Source organism: Rhinoraja longicauda, chromosome 1 (genome assembly GCF_053455715.1).
Source record: "Rhinoraja longicauda isolate Sanriku21f chromosome 1, sRhiLon1.1, whole genome shotgun sequence".
Lineage (NCBI taxonomy): Eukaryota > Metazoa > Chordata > Chondrichthyes > Rajiformes > Arhynchobatidae > Rhinoraja > Rhinoraja longicauda.
Window position 1 is genome coordinate 119,822,112 of NC_135953.1, and position 19,611 is coordinate 119,841,722.

The window sequence follows — 19,611 nt, forward strand, 5'->3', positions numbered from 1 at the left end:
ACACCCAGTCTGACCTTCCTGTCATGGGCCTCCTCCAGTGCCATAGTGAGGCCCACCAGAAATTAGAGGAACAGCTCATATTTCGCTTGGGCAGCTAGCAGCCCAGCGGTATGAACATTGACTTCTCTAACTTTAGATAGTTCCTCTGTCCCTCTCTTCCCCTCCCCCTTCCCAGTTCTCCCACTGTCTTCCTGTCTCCACCTATATCCTTTCTTTGTCCCGCCCCCCTGACATCAGTCTGAAGAAGGGTCTCAACCCGAAACGTCACCCATTCCCTCTCTCCTAGATGCTGCCTGACCTGCTGAGTTACTCCAGCATTTTGTGATACCTTCGATTTGTACCAGCATCTGCAGTTATTTTCAGTTATTTACAGATAGTCTGCAATCAATAGCAGGATCAAGGATCAGTCTCACCTCGGTCACTCTCTCTTCTCCCCTCTCCCATCAGGCAAGAGGGAAGTTGGCTTGTGTGATGGTTTAGGCTGTGTCCACAATTCTCTGCAATTTCTTCCGGTCTTGGATGGAGCTGTTCCAAAACCAAACTGTGATCCATTCCGATAAAATGCTTTCTATGGCGCATCTGTAGAAGTTAATGATGGTTGTTGAGGACATGCCAAAATTCTTAGCCTTCTAAGGAAATAGAGGTGTTGGTGTGCTTTCTTGGCCCACAAGATTCTTTCTTCTCTTCTTAACACTAAAGACCATCCATTTAACTGAAACAACAATCTCTCATCCTGCTCCAATGCTGAAAACTAAAATATAAAAACAAGGTTGGACGCCCTTCAATGCAGATTTGTTTGTGCCTTGTAGGCTGAATGCAAGTATTCTGCAAAACAGTCAGGAGATGCAGCAGCTATTTGCACTGCAACTTCCAATTTATATTCTGCATCCAGTGCTAATGATGTTGCCAAGAATCTAAACACAGATTTGTTGACCAGCATTTCAATAACAACACTTCATCTTTTGACTTCCTACATAACAGCCTAAAGGACTCAACACCGAATTTAACAATTTCAGATAATCAGCATTTTGCACTCCAACATTCAGTTATTTTTTCTGTATCTTCTGATTTTTTAAAACATTTTATTCATCTCTTCCTACTTACACCTCCCTCAGACACATCTTTTATGATTCACCAGCTTTTACCACCCGCCTTCCGCTGACGTCAGTCATTTAATCTTTCCTGTCTTCATCCTAGCAGAGCCATAAAGAAGGCGTACAGCACAGGAACAAACCCATTCAGTCTGCCTCATACATGCTGACCAAGATGCCCTATCCAAGCTAATCCCAGCTAGTCATGTACCTTCCCTCTTTCTCTGCCTTTCATGTTTTATTTTTATTTTTTCAGTGCCAGAGAAAGGTCAAGCTGAAACTTCAATCTGTTAAAGGACAAAGCGCTGGTGTAACCTTCTTCACTCTTGGCCCAAAATGTCACATATCCACATTTTCCAGAAATGCTGCCTGATTTGCTGAGTTACTCCAGCATTTTGTGTCCTTTTGTGTATTAACCAACATCTTCCGTTCCTGCAAAATTATTTCTCTCTTCACACTAAACTGCCTGCTGAATTTGGCTAAAACATTTATTTGGAAGAAACAATTGCTGAATGTATTGTTAGTGAAAGGTAATTCTTATCTTTTTTAATGTATTTAATATTTTCCCAGTATATTTCAATATTTTCATTTTTTATTAATATTTTTAGATGGTGATAGATGGCGTATAAAATTATGAGAGGAATAGATCAGGTAGACGCACAGAGTCTCTTGCCTTGAGTAGGTGAATCAAGGACCAGAGGACAGAGTGTTTAAACATAGAGGTTTAAAGTGAAGGGGAGAAGATTTAATAGGAATCTGAGGGGTAACCTTTTCAAACAAAGGGTGGTAGGTGTATGGAACAAGCTGCCAGAGGAGATAGTTGAGGCAGGGAGTATCCTTACGTTTAAGAAACAGTTAGACAGGTACATGGATAGGACAGGTTTGGAGGGATATGGGCCAAATGTAGACAGGTGGGACTAGTGTAGCTAGTGTCGGCAAATTGGGCCGAAGGGCCTCTTTCCTCACTGTATCACTCTATGACTATATTACTCTTAAATTTTAATAGACTTTGAATTTTATTTTTCATTTTTCGGGATCTCGGTTTCACTCAGAAGCATCTATCTCTAAATGCCTTTGAGAGAGTGATGAGTCACAAGTTGAATGATTGCAGACCTTCTGATGAAGGTAGTCTGAAGAAGGGTATCAACCCAAAACGTCACCCATTCCTTCTCTCCAGAGATGCTGCCCGGCCTGCTGAGTTACTCCAGCATTTTGTGACTACGATTTAAACCAGCATCTGCAGCTTTTTTCCCTACAGTTCTATTGAGGGAATTCCAAGATTTAGATCCAACAAAACCTGCTGGAAACACATAGTAGGATAGACAGCATCTGTGAAATGCAAAAGGCAAAGTCATCGATTCAGGTCAGTGGTATTTTGATGAATATTCAATGACCTGAGTATATTACAAGCTCTGATCTACTTTTTTTCCCCCCCAGAGGTCTTGCTGTATCTCACATTTGTAGCATATGGAATTTTTTATTTTTTTTGCTTGACTCCTTGTAAAATTTAATGCACATGTTGGTATGTATCTGCAAGGCAAATACTGTTAAGAATGCAGAAGGCTGTATCTGTGCAAGAGCATAGCCAAATCAACATCTCTGGATATTAACATAAATGGGCCATTAATCTTAAACAGGAAAAAAAAAACATCTTTTGGTTTGAAATATTTAAAGTGTGCCTTTTTTTGAATGTAAGAAAATTCCTATAGTCTCCGTCAAGACATCACTGGGAGGAATGGTGCAACAAATGTGCTTTGAAGTACCAGACATATCTAAAATACCAGCAACATAAATTGGACCCTGATTAGAGTATGTGCCTCCACGGTCAATCTGTCTTAAGGTAATTAAAGCTGAAAGCAGTAATCAATCAGTGTTTCATTCTGTTAAAATTACAATCAGATGGGCAATGTGGCAACCAGGCATGAAAATGCCAAATATTATCCACTTAATTACATGGTAGCATAGGATATAGTAATACTGGAAGCAGTCCAAAAGTACATTCACCATTCAGATTCCTGGAATGACAGGGTTGTCTATCAGGACAAGCCAGACAGTTTGGATTTGTATTCCTTGAGTTTGGCAGAAGGAAGGGTGACATTATCCAAACGTCTAAGATCCTGATGGTGAGACACAGAAAGTGCAGATGCTAGAATCTTGAGCACAACACAAAGTGCTGAAAGAATTCAGTGGGTCAGGCTGGGGAGGGAATGGGCAGGTGACGTTTTAGGTCAGGACCCTTCTTCAGATCTTAAAGGGACTTGACAAGGTAGATATCAAGATGTTTTCAATGGTGGGAGAGGAACATCATAGAACAGGACAGGACAGGAACTGGCTCTTCGGCCCACAATGTTTGTGCCGAACAGGATACCGAATTAAACTGATCTCATCTGCCTGTACAAGACCTATATCCCTCTATTCCCTGCACTTCCGTGTGCCCATCTAAAAGCTTCTTAAATACCACTATCATATCTGCTAGATGTTAAGATGCCTGAAGAACTGATCAGGCAAACATAGATAAGATATTAGAAGGTATTTCTTGTTTTCATTAATGGGAGAGGCATGAACAATGGGACATAGTTACAAAGTAAGGGTGTGGCCATTTAAAACAAAGATATGTGGAAATTTCTTCTCTGAGAGGCCGGTGATTTTCTGAAATTCTCTGCTCCTCGGGGTGGTGGATGCCAGATCATTGGATATAAGATGGAGATAAATAAAGTATTTGAAAGAACGAGGAAGTGACAGTTATGGGAAACTGGCACCGAAGAGGAGTTGGGGCCAACATAGATCCATCTAACCCAGGTTGAGGGAATGGTTTCTTGTTGATAGAATAATAATCTGCAGTTAACTGTTGAAATAAGGAAGGCAGGAACTGTCTATAAGTACCATACAAAAGTAGCATCCAATAATATCCTTTAAGTAATGCCATCCAGAATTATTGGTCAACTGTGTTTATCCTCATAAATGCTGTTTAACTTATTAACAACAAAGAAAAGTAATCAGAACTCTTTTGATAAGACAAATGAGGAGGGGGATGAATTTATTGCATCTTTGTGTTTTTTTTAATCCCATCCAAATTATACATGAAGAACTGATCAGGCAAACATAGATAAGATATTAAAAGGCATTTCTTTTTTCTAAGTGTCATCAACCTCGAGAACTGTACCAGGAGGTGTAATGTATGTATGGCTGGGCTACAAATGTTCAAAAGAGAAATGAACAAGCTCATAGCTATGACCATGCCACCACATAGAAAGGTTAATGAGCATTGAATGAAAAAGTGTCCTATAGTCATAATGTTTAGGAACACTTTAAGAAACAGTGGCAGGAGTCAGCCCTGATGATTTGCTTACTATACGAAAAGGATTAATCCTTCATCAGAGTCCCACTTTACCTTGAATCTCAAAAGATCCAAAAATCTATTAATCTATGTCTTAAATATATTCAGTAATTGGGAGTCTTCATGGCCCTCATAAGTACAGAACTTCAGAGATGTCTTACCTTCTGGCTGAAGATATTTCTTCTCTTCTCAGTATCGAGTGGTCGACCCCATATTCTCTAGACATCTTTGCATCTGTCCTGTTTAATCTGACAAGAATTTTGGCTAAATCTGCTTAATCTCCCCCATCTAAAGAATTAACCATTTCAATATACGTTTCCCTCCTATTATCACAAGTCTATCCTTGCATTGGTGGGAAGAATAAATGTATACACTACATCTAGATATTGTCTCACCAAAACCCTGTACGGTGGGATTGCTACTCCTGTACTCAGATCATTTTCTTGGTTCAGTGCTCAACCCTCCTGCTTAAGTCTGCATCATCAGAGAGTAATTTTTAGCAAGTGACGCAGAAATATAATTTGCACCATTTGCTGCAGTTGCTTATGCACAGCAACCTTTATGCTTGTGTGCACTATATTGGCATGAGAGCAAAATAAAAATCCAGAAACACACTACGAGCAAACTGACCAGTGACCAGATCTAACAAAAATTAAATCCCATCACAAAGCACCCAAAACATTGTGTTAAATGGTGGTTCCAGGCCAAATTTCCTTATCAAAGGCATACTGTCAATTATACTTCCATTCAAATTCTTTCCCAGACTGCTATAATGAAAACAAATTAGAATTTGAAAGCTAGATGATAGAAAATCATTGCAGTTACACATTATTACTTCCATGTTACTATTTGAAGATGTATCAGGAATAAAACCTAAACAGAAACTAAAATGTAATAACAATTTTTACTCAATACTGGAATAACTCAGTGGGACAGACGGCATCTCTGGAGAGAAGGAACGGCTGACGTTTTGGATCGAGACCCTTCTTGTCTGAAGAAGGGTCTCGACCTGCAACGTCACCCATTCCTTCTCTCCAGAGATGCTGCCTGTCCCGTTGAGTTACTCCAGCATTTGGCATCTATCTTCGGTTTAAACCAGCATCTGCAGTTTCTTCCTAAACAATTTTGACTCCATTTTTATTACCTGGCTGAAGCACAATACCTTCTACACACAGAAATGCGGCAGGTGATATCAGCCTGATTTGTACCAAAGGGGAACGGTAGAAGACAGGGAAATTTAAAATGAATTCTGCATTGTGTTTACTGATATTATTTTTGAATGAATCATGCATGGCATGGATATGGATGAGTCATTTTTGCAGTTGTGTGCATATGTTTAACCAACACCGGATTTTAAATGCCATAAAATCACAGCCATTCTTTACGCAAGAGTTATTTCATTTTTGAAATAAATGTTTTCTCTCAAAATAATAATCATGATAAAACTGGACAATGTACCTTTGTATATTATGTACATATACTATAATATCAAGAGAAATTAATATCCATTAATATGAAATGAATGTCATCATCAACATTGTTTTTGATATGATATCGCATATTATTCAATGCGACTGAGGATCTCTTATCTAAATTCCTCAGTCCACGGATAAATTCTTATTATAGATACCAATTGTTGTCAATCATTAACAGTGGTATTTTTTGCACACGTGATGTTTGTTCTATGTTTATAAATAAAGAAGTACTATTAAACTATTACTAAATTTTAAAGTAAGATTTCTTGGAATAATTAACATTCATGAAGTTTGATTAGTTTCTCCTGGGATTGATCATAGTCACAGAGTCATAAAGTCATACAATGAAAACAGGCCCTTCGGCCCAACATGCCCACGCTGGCCAACATGCCCCATCTACACTAGTCCTATCTGCCTGCTTTTTGCCCATATCCCTTTAGGTCTGTCCTATCCATGTATCTATCTAAATGTTTCTTAAATGTTGCGATGGTACCTACTTCCACTATCCTCCGGCAGGTTGATCAATAGCCACTCCACCCTTTATGTTAAATGTTACCCCTCAGGTTCCCTTTAAATCTTTTCCCCCTAAATCTTCAACCTATGTTATCTGGTTACCGATTCTCCTAGTCTGGGCAAAAGACTCTGTGCATTTACCCGATCTATGCCTCTCATGATTTTATGCACCTCTATAAGATCTACACTTTTAAAGTATGTTGCTCCAGTAATATTATGTACTGAACTCCCAGTTTTATTTGGCGATCCATGCTGATCCGCTCCTGCCTTCTGCAGCAATGTTTGTGTTGAACCAGGGGAAAGGATTAGCATGGCCATGAAGTCAATCTTGAATCTTCACTCGGCAAACACTGGTGCTTCAGAATCACAATTCGTCCATTTCATGACGTCAATTTCACTCAATTCCTTGCCCACTTCATGAATCATATCGTTCATGTTCCCAACATTTTACTTCCGCTTGTTCCTTGTGTGAAATTTTAAAGACTTTAAAGTTATCTTCATTCATAAAATCATTGAACAAATGATTTCCACGTTGTCCAATTGCCCTAACGCTGATTCTGATGGTGAACTGTTTCTTGAATGTGTAAATTCCCCCTGCAGTGAATAGAATCCAACCAACCAAACTTGTCCCTGTAGGACCATAAGGCACAGGAGCAGAATTAGGCCATTCAGTCCATCAAGTCCACTCTGCCATTCATTCATGGCTAATCTGTTTTTCCCCGTAACCTTTGACACCCTTCCTAATCAAGAACCTATCAATCTATGCCTTAAAAATACCCGATGCCTTGGCTTCCACAGCCGTGTGCAGCAATGAATTCTACAGAATTGCCACCCTTTCCCTGTAGTTGTGCTTTTTGCGATGTTATTTCTGGGTGCATTAGCTGAATTGGTGAGGTGCAGTTAGGAGAAAGGAATAGTTACTTCAGTATGCCAGCCATGTTTTCATGGCCGGCATACTCCCTTCAGTATGGCAACCATATTTTCATGGCTGACATACTCCTTACCTTTATGCTGAACATTGGCTGTTCCTCTCTTTCAACAAGGATATTGCTTGAAATACAAAGCTAGGAAAGGCATAACGCATCTGCATTAAAAGTTTGAGAAAGGTCTTTTATCTCTCAGCAGCTGTGCAAATACATCAGTGTATCTCTCTTCGGCCCCTTTGAGAGCAGATAATCTCTCATTGCCTGCTCCTATTAGTGAATGCAATGCAGCAACTCTAAATTTTACAACGATCCAGACATAAATTTACAAGGCTGCTAACGTGGCTCCCCTGAGAAATGGTTTCACCTTTTCTTTTCAATAGACCCTAGAAACAAGTTTGTCTTCATTGTGACATTGCTTAAACTTTTCATAAGCCGACCTGCGATGTTGATTGCTCCAACTTCATGCATCATCCCGTACATAGCATGACTTTATCTAAATCACTATTACTATTACTAGCTTTCTGCATTGCCTCTTGATATCATATATGGCTATGTCACCAACACAAAATGTTCCATCATCAACTTGTCCCCCTTCACATTCTGCACAAATGCAACTATAATATTCTTTCTCTTTGTATCACTGGACCCAACGTTATCACTTGAAGAAGCCAATTGAAGCACAAACACGTGTCTTCAAATTCTTAATAGCAGTCTTGGAAATGCCTTATTGCACCCTTGATTAATTTTAGCAGGATTCCTGAAGACAAAACTCAGACTTTAGATATTATTTTTGGTTAATGGCTATTTGAACTGAAGATTTCTTAGAATTAAGAACATGTTCCTCACTTGTGCAGAGATGAGTGCAATCATTTGGCTTTCACAACTTTCTTTTTCCCTTGTTGTGCTGATATTCATTCAGGGCAACCTTTCCTCTTGCCAACTTTCTGACATCAACAAGAGTTGTTTTTACAACATAGACACCTTTCTTGGGTATTTTTGCTTCAAATTCCCTTCCTTATTTTTATCCATACTTGATTGATAAAATACATCTCTTGATGCTCCTGAACTCATCATCCCACTGCGGGCAGCACTGTGGTGCAGCAGTACAGTTGTTGCCTTGCAGTGCCAGAGACCCGGGTTCAATTCCGACTGCAGGTGCTGTCATATCATATCATATCGTATATATACAGCCGGAAACAGGCCTTTTCGGCCCACCAAGTCCGTGCCGCCCAGTGATCCCCGTACATTAACACTATCCTACACCCACTAGGGACAATTTTTTTTAAACATTTACCCAGCCAATTAACCTACATACCTGTACGTCTTTGGAGTGTGGGAGGAAACCGAAGATCTCGGAGAAAACCCACGCAGGTCACGGGGAGAACGTACAAACTCCTTACAGTGCAGCACCCGTAGTCAGGATCGAACCTGAGTCTCCGGCGCTGCATTCGCTGTAAGGCAGCAACTCTACCGCTGCGCTACCGTGCCGCCCAGAATGCTGTCTGCATGGAGTTTGTACATTCTCCCCATGACTGCGTGGGTTTTCTCCGAGATCTTCGGTTTCCTCCCACACTCCAAAGACGTACAGGTATGTAGGTTAATTGGCTTGGTATACTTGTAAATTGTCCCTAGTGTGTGTAGGATAGTGTTAATGTGCGGGGATCGCTGGCCACTGCGGACTCGGTGGGCCGAAGGGCCTATTTCCACGTTGTATCTCAAAACTAAACTAACTGCCATTACTAGTGAATTAAGACCATTTTCCTTATTGCAAGACTCCCAACCTCTTGATAATCAGGGTCACCATTTTCTTTTAGTTAATCTTAACCAAAATATGTTAGGGCTATTATCAAAGCTGAAATTCTACAGAGCTGGTAATAATACTGAATAATTTAAATGATTCAAGATGGCATTCCAGAGAATAGTTTAATTTTTTCCCCCAAGGTGATTTAAACAAAAATAAATGAAATTACATTCTTTGCATGAGCAGAATATTAAGTCAATTATGAGATACTTTCTGCTCAAGTAGCTCAAAATATATAAATCCATTTTTACCCAAAATGTGAGGTTCAAAACCAACTTTTCAATAACATTACACATTAAAATTCATTTCCCTGATTTTCCATAATTATACTAATTTAACTCTAATTTAACACTCATGGATTGTTGTAAAAGTTATGTAGCATTTTTGGAATCTTCTTCAGAATAGAATTGAACATTTGTGTTAAGTAGTTCTTTAACTACATCCAAATCCCAAGCTTTAATGTGCATGAAGGAACTGCAGATGCTAGTTTAAACTAAAGATGGACATAAAATGCTGGAGTAACTCAACGGGACAGGCAGCATCTCTGGAGAGAAGGAATGAGTGACGTTTCAGGTCGGAACGTTTAAACCTGAAGAAGAGTCTCAACCCGAAACGTTACCCATTCCTTCTCACCTTCCTTCTAATTTTCTGCTATTCAGCAACAAGGCCAAACCAATGCTATTATTTCTAAATGGTAGCAATAAATGCAAGTATAATCATTGTTATGTTGAATTATAAGCTAGTACATTATCTAATCATACGATCTTCAGAAAGCCTTTTCTTAGCTTTGTATTGACTTTGTATTTTTTATCTCGCTGTCAGGAAGTTAGAAAGGCATTGCAGTTAAATACACTGCTTTGTATAAATATTGATATAGAGCATTGTATTAACTAAGATGCTGACAGTATCAAGACATTTTCCATTGAACACGAGTCCAAAATTCAAAGTTTCAGATCAGCCTTTGAGCATGCTAAACATCACAAAAAGAGCATAATAGACTAGACATTGGAAAGTCCATTAGAGGAGGGAGGTGGCATAGACAGGGTGAATGGACAGTCTTTTTTCCAGGGTTGGGGAATTTAAAAAAAATAGAGGACATAAATGTCCTCGAGGCAAATGATGACACTATCGGATATTATTATTATACAAGTACAGGGTGGACCCCTTGGGCTCAAAGCTCTTCTGCATTGGTGTAGTACCCTCCCCTCCCCTCCCCCACTCCCCCCTCCCACTCCATCCTTCCTCAACCCCCCTTTTCCTTCCCTCCTCCCCTTCCACCCCTCACCCAATCCATCCCCACTCAACCCCTCTTATCCCCCCTCCTCCACTCTTAGGAGCTCTCCGGCACTCCCATCCCTTCCCCTCCCCCCACCCCCACTCACCCACTGCATCCCCCCTCAACCCGGGCACCCAGGATCTTGGAGCTCGGTGGCTCAGCAGCAGCGGCAGCTCGGCAGCTCGGTAACAGTGGCAGCTCAACGGCGACGGCCATTGCTTTGAGCGGGAAGATGGGCACCCCCCTCCCATTGGCCGACACTCCCGTCACTCGGGCGGGTCCCATTGTGACGTCGAACGCGACTGACGGGCAGGGCAGGTGGAAAAGTGATTTTTTTTAAGTTTAAAAAGGTGATTTTTAAAGTTTAAAAAGAGAAAAACTTTTAGAGTAAAACAACAATTTGAACCGCAGGCCAATGGTAAGGTGGGCCTAAATTTGTTGCGCTATCGTGTACCGTTTTGGCTGTATTTCGGGATCAAATAAATATATATGTATAAACAAACGTACAAGATGAGAGTTTTAGTAATGTAAAGATAGATATATAGAAATATGATATATGAGTGCTGTTGTAATATATAAGACAAGGGGGATGTTGTGATATTGCTGGGACTACTTTGTGTATCCAAGAACTACTTTGTATGGCTGTGTATATAAGTGATGGGTGTGATTAGGCGGTCACTCTGGATCCAGGCGGCCTTGGAATAAACAGCCTGGAGTACAAGCTGCATAATGATAACATCTTAAACATGTGCACTCGTGGTCCGTCCAGAGTCACAACAAAGGTACAACAGGTACCGGACCACGAAGTACAACAAGTGCCCCCCATGATCTGTCTCTGCCCCCATGGCCATCTGGCACAATTGACCCTGCATGAACCTATTTGCACTTTAACTCATTTCTTTTTTTTTTCTCCCTACTTTTGTTGTTTTTTGTTTTTGCCGTGTTTTATTTATTTTACAGCATCAATATGGAAGTGGCATTCTTAATCTCGTTGTACTTGTACAATGACAATAAAAATATATTGATTGATTGATATTGAAATGCTCAATTTAATGTCTCGGGGACTATATCGTTTTAAAGAAATGCTCCCTCAATTCATTCACTATCACTCTCGGAGTGTTGCATTGGACTCTGATCAAGCAGTGGAATTTGTACTTTTCCATCTCCTTTTGCAGTCACAAGCTTCTAATCAAACAACTCCATAAATAAAAGAAATAGAAAAAAAGTACAGGACTAAATTGCACAGTAAACAAAAAGAACGATTTTCTGGCCGTTTTGATTTGAAAATCAAATTTCACTTATTGTACTTTAACAAATAGTCAGTGAATGGTGTAGTAAATTAATTTAAATAGCTTTATATTCCCTTTTCTTATAAAATAAATAGCTACATGTTAAGGTTCAAACTCCGAGTAGATTTACTCAGGCAGTTTCTGCAGCTCTGCCTCATAAATTATGGCCATTTTCTCCTCACTTCCAGTTAGATTGCCAAGGGTTCCAATTCCAGCTGTTATTGAGAGATTTGTGCTGAAGTCTAGTTGATTCTTGGTTAATGTTTGCCCAGAAATATGTAATTGCAGACTTCCTCTCAGTAAACTGTTCCAGAGTGCAGTCTGCTATCATCCCATGTTGTTATTATCCTTCTCCCTCCAGGCTAAGACTGAGGTAAAAAGAAGTTAAAGGATTTTAAAAGAGTTCAATTGTCCTGGTTACTTCAAGTGGTCCAGTCATTTATATACAATTTTTTTTAAATGACATGCCTTTCTGGTCATGTAATCTGTTTAGATTCATGCAGTGTCAGTACAGAATTGCCATTTGGGTTGTGCTGTGGCGTGCATGTTTAAGCAGATCCAGCGCTTTCCCTGGTTACTATGATACTTGGTAAACTCTTCATTACCCTCAAATCATATTAAGGGATTAGTTATTGAACAGATCCACATTGACATGCAGCAACAAAAACAATTCTGTAAGAGTTCTGGTATGGATTTTGTTCATTATTCATCTCCACCCACCATCCCCAACCACCCAAATAACATTTCCATTTATAGCCTGATATATCGTTCAGGAGGCTTATAATTGAGGGCATTTAAATTTGCACTGTTTTTCTGTAAACTGTTGGAATGAATACCTTCCAGACCTATTCATCCTGCCAACTCACAAAACAAGAGCTGGGGTGTACATGTGCTGCCATAATGCAAAGGCCAATCTGCCTGCACATGTCCACTATGACAGAATCTGCCATAACTGGATGTACTGGGCGCTGACTATATCTTTTCATGTACAATCACTTTGGCAGAGGGAAAGCTTATGTATTTTGGCAGAGGGAAAGCTTATGTATTTTGAGTCTGGTTTTCTACTAGTTTTGTTTTAAGTTTCAACATCCCCTGTGGCATAAAGTTTGGGTGATGCAGCAGGTAAATCATCTGCAGCCCTATACAGATTAAATATTCAAACAACAACTGGATTAGCCTTTGCAGAAAAGTCATAAAGGAATCGCTCTTGTTGAAAGGATATAGATGCTTGATGTCCAAAATGTCAGAAACAAGTGTAAAAAATGGCATTGACAACTAATATGCTATTAATACACATTAGAAACCTGGCTTTCTAAAGTATTGCATGTGTGAAGACTTGTAAAATTGCTTTCTACTCATTTTAATTGGGCAGCTTCATGAGGAATTTAACTTGAAAATTGGAAATCAGAAATGTTGGGGGTTTTTTCAAACACATGTAGTTTTGTCTGCTGAGTGTCAGTGAGGATGAGAAAGTTTCCCTTTAGCTCAAAATTTAGGATCTGAATCGAGGTCGTGGAACCACATAGTCAAAGATTTATGTGACAGTAAGAGAGAGTTCAGCCAACGACTGCACCCTACCTTTACTGGTAACTGAAAATAACCCGACCATCAGGCTTTCCTCAATCCAACAACCCATTATGGCATTCTGCCATTATGCCTAATTTGGCTCCTCATTTAATGAGGGGAAGGTTCAATGCTGCAGCAAGAAAGATTGAGAAACGTTGTGATGATGATGCAGCCTTGCTTTATACAAGTGTGCACTGGGATTGGTTTGCATGGACCTTTTGGCTGAGATCATCGTCATTGTCATGGAGACAAATTCCAGTGGGCAATCAAAAGTGAGGAAATCCCATGGACATTCTTGAGTGATGTCCAAAGGCTTTTGAGAGTCTTTTATGGTGGTCAATACTGATCCCTGCAAATCTTTTAGAGTTCCATGCAGTGAACAAGTTGATTGTGTCTCGAGCTGGACTGCTAAGAGGGCAGCAACTAATTTGCTTTTGAAGAAGCAGCTCAGAAGGACTCGCCTGACAGGATGAAGATAATTTTGTAGTTAAGAGAAGTAGGAATTTTATTTTACAATACAATACAATATATCTTTATTGTCATTGTACAGGGGTACAATGAGATTGGGAATGCGTCTCCCATACGATGCAATAAATTAATTAGCTAGTCAGTATTAATTTAAACAACCCAATGAAACAAATTGGAACCGTTTTAAAACAGAATAAAGTGCAAGTAGATCTGTGCCGGTTCACTGTGCGATGTGACCATCCGGCTCAGCAGGACCGGTTCATAGCAGCTATGGCCCTGGGGATGAAGCTGTTCCTGAGTCTGGAGGTGCGGGCATAGAAGGCCTTGTATCGTCTGCCCAATGGTAGACTGTTGCAGGGGTGTGAAGAGTCTTTGTGGATGCTGGTGGCTTTTCTGAGGCATCGTGTGTTGTAGATGCCCTCCAAGGCTGGTAGCTGTGTTCCGATGGTCCTGAATGTGGACTACCCGCTGAAGAGCTTTCCTCTCTGCCTCCGTGCAGCTGAGGTACCAAGGTCATTTTAAGAATCTACCCCCAATGTGGAGCCTGACTAACAATAAAGTGGGTTAAAATATCAGGGCCAGATTGATGGGCTAGATGGAGTATAATCCGGCCCACCACATGCACTCAGCCAAATGCTTTTCCTGTAGCTACACTTATTTTTCCAATGGACCTTAACACCAACTGTGCATGGCATCCTGTGAAGGGGAGTGTCCCATAGAGTAGTGCCTCAAACTCAGGTTCCTGAGCCTCTCCCCACCACCAAATGCAAGAGACTTTTTTTAAATAGCTACAATAAATTTAGGCAATCACAAATAAAAAGAATAAATTGAAATCATTAAATAATATATCAATTTACTGGAAATTATTTTAAAAAAACAAAAATTAATAGCAAAGAAAAAGAATACCAAAAAAAAAAAAAATAAAATAAAAAATAAAAAAATAAAAAAAATAAAAAATCGCAGCTGGCACCTGCATTCAAGTCTACTACACAAGAAGTCATGGACTGCTGTAAATCGGAGGGCCCAGATGTTTGGTCTCTCGGGCTCAGTGAGTTGTGCTCTGTCGCCAGTCTCAGGGGTTAAACCAGGTCATCTGCGCTCTAGCCCATTGCTAACTTCCATGACACAATGTACTGGCATGAAACCCAGAGATAAAGCTATTTCCTGAAGAGGATGTTGGCTGGAGATTTGAGTTATACTACTCACCCTCCCAGTGGGAGGAAGAGTTAATAACCCCAAACTCCATCTCAAATTCTATATCTATCCAACCCTAAAATTCGCTTGGGCAGCTTACAACCCAGCGGTATGAATATTGATTTCTTTAACTTCAAGTAACCCTTGCATCCCCTCTCTCTCTGTCCCTCCCCCACCCTAGTCGTTGTACTAGTTTCACTGTGGTCCTGTTGAGTTCCTCTGTCAGCACACTCATTATCATTAACAAATGCCTCACATTGCCTTGATTTTTGCACATCTCCCATACATTTCTCCCAAGTACTGTCTATATCCCTCGTTCCCCTGACTCTCAGTCTGAAGAAGGGTGTCGAACTGAAACGCCACCTATTTCTTTTCTCCAGAGATGCTGCCTGACACGCTGAGTTACTCCAGTATTTTGTGTCTGTCTGCAGCCTGAAATGTATCTGGGATGTTTGACGTGCAGGGACTGCACCAAGGTACAGCGGGCAGTACTGATCCAGCAATCCAGGTTTAATCCTGGCCTCTGGAGCTGTCAGATTGGAGTTTGTAGCAACTCCCTGTGACCACATGGGGCTCCCTCAGGTAGTCCAGTTTCCTCCCACATCCCAATTTTGTGTGGATTGGTAGTTTTATTGGCCATTGTAAATTACCCCTAGTGCGCAGGTGAGTGGTAGATTCTGGGGAAAGGAAGGAGAATTAAATACAATTAGTGTGGCATTAGTGTAAATGGATGCTTAACGGTCAGCATGGAGTCTGCAGGCCAAAGGGCGAGTCTGAAGTAGGGTCTCGACCTGGAACCTCACCCATTCCTTCTCTCCAGAGATGCTGCCTGTCCCGCTGAGTTACTCCAGCATTTTGTGTCTATCTTCGGCCAAAGGGCCTATTGCCCTGCTGTATGGCTCTCGGCTGAAATGTGCCAAAACTGAGACAATGTGACACTTCATTTTTTATGCAAATAAAAGAAATCACAGAGCCAAAAGCAGTTGTTAAATGTAAATTAAAGAAAAGACTTATTTTGGAGAACGCCCTTTCAGATCTTGAGACCCTCCAAGCATGTCAAACAAAGTAATTTTGACACATAGTGCGGAAAAGGGGCAGGATATGTACCTACAGCAAGCTCTTACATATAGCATTGACCGGGATAACTGGTTCTAATGATTTAGTTGGGGAATTAATATTGGCCAGGACACAAGGGTCGATCCATATTCCAAACCCTATTCTTCTTCAGCAGAAGGGCGTGGGATCCTTTCTGCTCATCTGAGGGAGCAGATGGAGCCTCAATTTAATCTCTCCGAGTGTGTGTTACTTCATCAGAGCCAAGTTTAGTTGTTTTGTAATTATTTATTGCAGCTTCCTGACTCACAGGCAAGACTGGTGCCAACTACATCACAGCTGAGGCAAGTAATATAGCAGTTAAAATGTAATGTAGCATTCACCTGTATTTTACACAATGTGTCTTCATGCAGCATATACAGAGTGTCCACATTCATAGATTCAGTCTCGTCACTTACCAGAACTTCTTTTGACCCATTTTGCATGAACATAATTTGGCAAAACAAAGCTGTGCTTTTTCACATAGGGCGAGGGAGTTTATCCCAGTGGCACGAAATATCCAGAAAAATCAGTCGGATTCCAAGCGAAATCTGTGAAGATAAAATTTAACTCGAGTCAGAAAGAGAATGCGAGAGAATAGACAAACTAACCACTGACCACTTGGAAACAAAAATAACATGGAAGAGAAAACTCAAAACAGCTGCATTTAATAAATATTATCTGCTGTTATAAGATCAATGGAGTGAATTGATCAACTAATTTAGTACATCATTAGCATAAATACATACATTGAATAATGCCATGTGAAGGAAAAGATGGTAGATGGATAGAGCAAGTTGTACATGGATAGTGTAAGAAGGGACTGCAGATGCTGGTTTACACCCAAGATAGACACAAAATGCTGGAGTAACTCAGCGGGTCAGGCAGCATTTCTGGATAGAAGGAATGGGTGACGTTTTGGGTCTAGACCCGTCTTCAGTTAGGTTTAGAGGAATATGGACCAAATGCAGGCCGATGGGACTGGTATATAGGGGACATTTTGGAAGCTTTGGGCAACTTGGGTCGAAGGGCCTATATGACTTTATGTAAAACAGCCATATAAAAATAGATTATCTATCACACATCAGTCCAGCCATCAATGTGGAGTTTAGTGAATTCCTCTTCTGTTGCTTTCAATTGTGGGTTTCAAAAATGCCAATAAATAGAAGGAATAACCCTAGATTTTACTGCGATATGATTGAAGCTTTCCACTGATAAACACACAGCCCTTTCTACATTGCTGGGGAAGTGATGAAGAAATTGAATAAAGCTGGGAATGCAGTGCCAGATTTTCCCGCATCAATACTCAGCTATTAAAAACTACATATAACATTGTGCCTGACCTCAATATTTGGAATTTAGTATTCTTTCAACACTAACAGCTTACAGCAACCATGGAGAAAGTCATTCTGCAGGCTTTGAAAGAGCGCAAATGAGAATGGTCAACCCCGTTTTCAGTGATGATGCCAAATGTCTTTGCGAATAAATGCTGATTACATGCTGGGGTCTCCGCCCATCTTGATCCAGAAATGTGTCCACAGGTGAAGGACATAGCCAAGATCAATGACAGGATTGATCACATCCCCACAGACCAGCTAGGGGAAGTTTAATGCTTTCACACATCCAATCATGCTCACTGCATATTCTGTCAAACATCCTCTCCCAGTAACTGCACACAAACCACTAAACACTGCATCAAGAAAACCACTCCCTTAAGTCATCTCTATCAGTCTGGCACTCGTATTCACTCTCATCTCCATTTCAAAATAATACACACCATCAGCATCAAATCAACAGGAACACAGGTGTTGGTATCACTAACTCAACAGCCCTGAAGTCAGAGAGTGCAGTTGATCACAAAGGCCAACTCTGAATCTGTGGCCCAGTGACTGCTGAAAATGACAGCATGTTTGCGGAAATTCAATTTCGCACATCTCATTTCCCAGCTTTTCCCACAATCTCTTCAGTTTTACACGTTGGAGAGGTGATCCTTAATTGCATCCATCTCCTCACCATGACCATACTCTTTCAGAAAGGTAAGAAATCCCACCAGGCCAAACAATGGCCAAATATCATGAGGGTGGTGAAGCAGGCACCACTTCACTGATCAGCTGGCATCTGACTCAGTTACTGACACCCTGTGCTATGGAGGGCAGCTGAAAGCTGAGTGGTCGGTCATCAGCCATGAGTGTCCTTTAGGCAGGATTAGGAGAAAGGATTGACCAGCAAGGATGGAGGAGAAGGTCCCATGCAACTTTACGCTGAAGTGGACTCAGATTAGGAGTTTGATGCTGCAGTAAAAGATGAAACTCAATGGGAAGAATGTTGACGTGACAGTCTCCATGACACGGCATAGGATGGAGACACCCAACGTCAATCTTTTACATGGAGCTCCTCCAACATGGCTAATTCCATGTCAACATCATACAGGTGCCGCACCTCTGCTTCAGCACAATCAAATGACTGAGTGCTGCAGTAAAAGCTCAAACATGTGCCAGCATGGCTTGGGATACTAGTATCTGAAGGGGCGTGCAGGCTGTCAGTTATCTATCTGCCAACAGATTGTAAAAAAGCTCTTCCCCAGGATATTCTGGTGACTTTGTAAAGAATGAAGCAAGTGTCATCGATCAGGATACCAACATTCATTGTCAAACCAAAGTTGTTCATGGCAAAACCATTCGATTGTATTGCTCAAAGTAGTCTTACCCACTACAGCTGAGCAGCTTCCACCATCTATCATGCAGCCCTTTGGCGAGTACCAGGCTTAGGAAGAAGCAAAGGAATGCCTCACCATCTCTTACAAACGGAGGCAGCATGATGACTAGTGTAGAGGAACCAATAAAATAGATACCTTAGCAGGTGACCTGCTGAGTTACTCCAGCATTTTGTGAATAAATCGATTTGTACCAGCATCTGCAGTTATTTTCTTATACTATATATAAAATAGATACCTTATTTAGCACAAGGCTGCGCCCAGCTTGTTCAGTCTGCAATGCACTGATAACTACAGCATGTGAGATCTACAGCAGCTGCCTGCAAAGTGTCAGAGGCCTAGAAATTCAGTTCAACTCTTGGACAGACTGCCACTGACAAGTATCTCTGCTGTTTAGGAAAGAACTGCAGATGCTCGGCATTCTCCATCATTGTCAAGCTAGTGGCCAGGATTTCAAGAAGGGTAGCCAAACATTTGGGCTTGAATGTCTATCTTTTGGTCCGATGGTCTCTGAAGGTCTCTGCATTATCCATTTGTGGCATCCTTCTTCCTTCATGTTGGTGCATTCTTTAACTTTCCAGAGCACTTATCACCCACACCCTTGCTGCCAACACCCTAATCTCTTGATCATTATCCACCCAACCATCATTTACTGAACTGCCTCCATCTGCACAATGTTCTCCACTCCTCTCTCCCCTTGCAGATGCTCTCCATCCACTAATAATATCCCCCCCCCTGCCATGAGCTCCCACCCACTCAGCAATTCACTTCCCAAAGTAACCTATTCATTCTTAACATTGACAAGAGGTCAAACAAAATTCTACTCTGCATGTTTGGTGTTGAGCCTGGTAGAATTTTGCAGGTACTTTG

The 19,611-nt window shown here is 40.9% G+C and overlaps 1 long non-coding RNA gene across 1 annotated transcript in view; it reads right to left on the bottom strand.

The window, feature by feature from the left end:
• The window catches only part of LOC144600441 (uncharacterized), a 71,434-nt gene extending 66,591 nt beyond the window's left edge, over window positions 1-4,843 (bottom strand). The window contains exon 1 of the long non-coding RNA XR_013548139.1: window positions 4,590-4,843. This is a non-coding gene — a long non-coding RNA (uncharacterized LOC144600441). The remainder of the gene's footprint in view (window positions 1-4,589) is intronic.
• Between the last annotated feature and the right edge of the window lie 14,768 nt (window positions 4,844-19,611).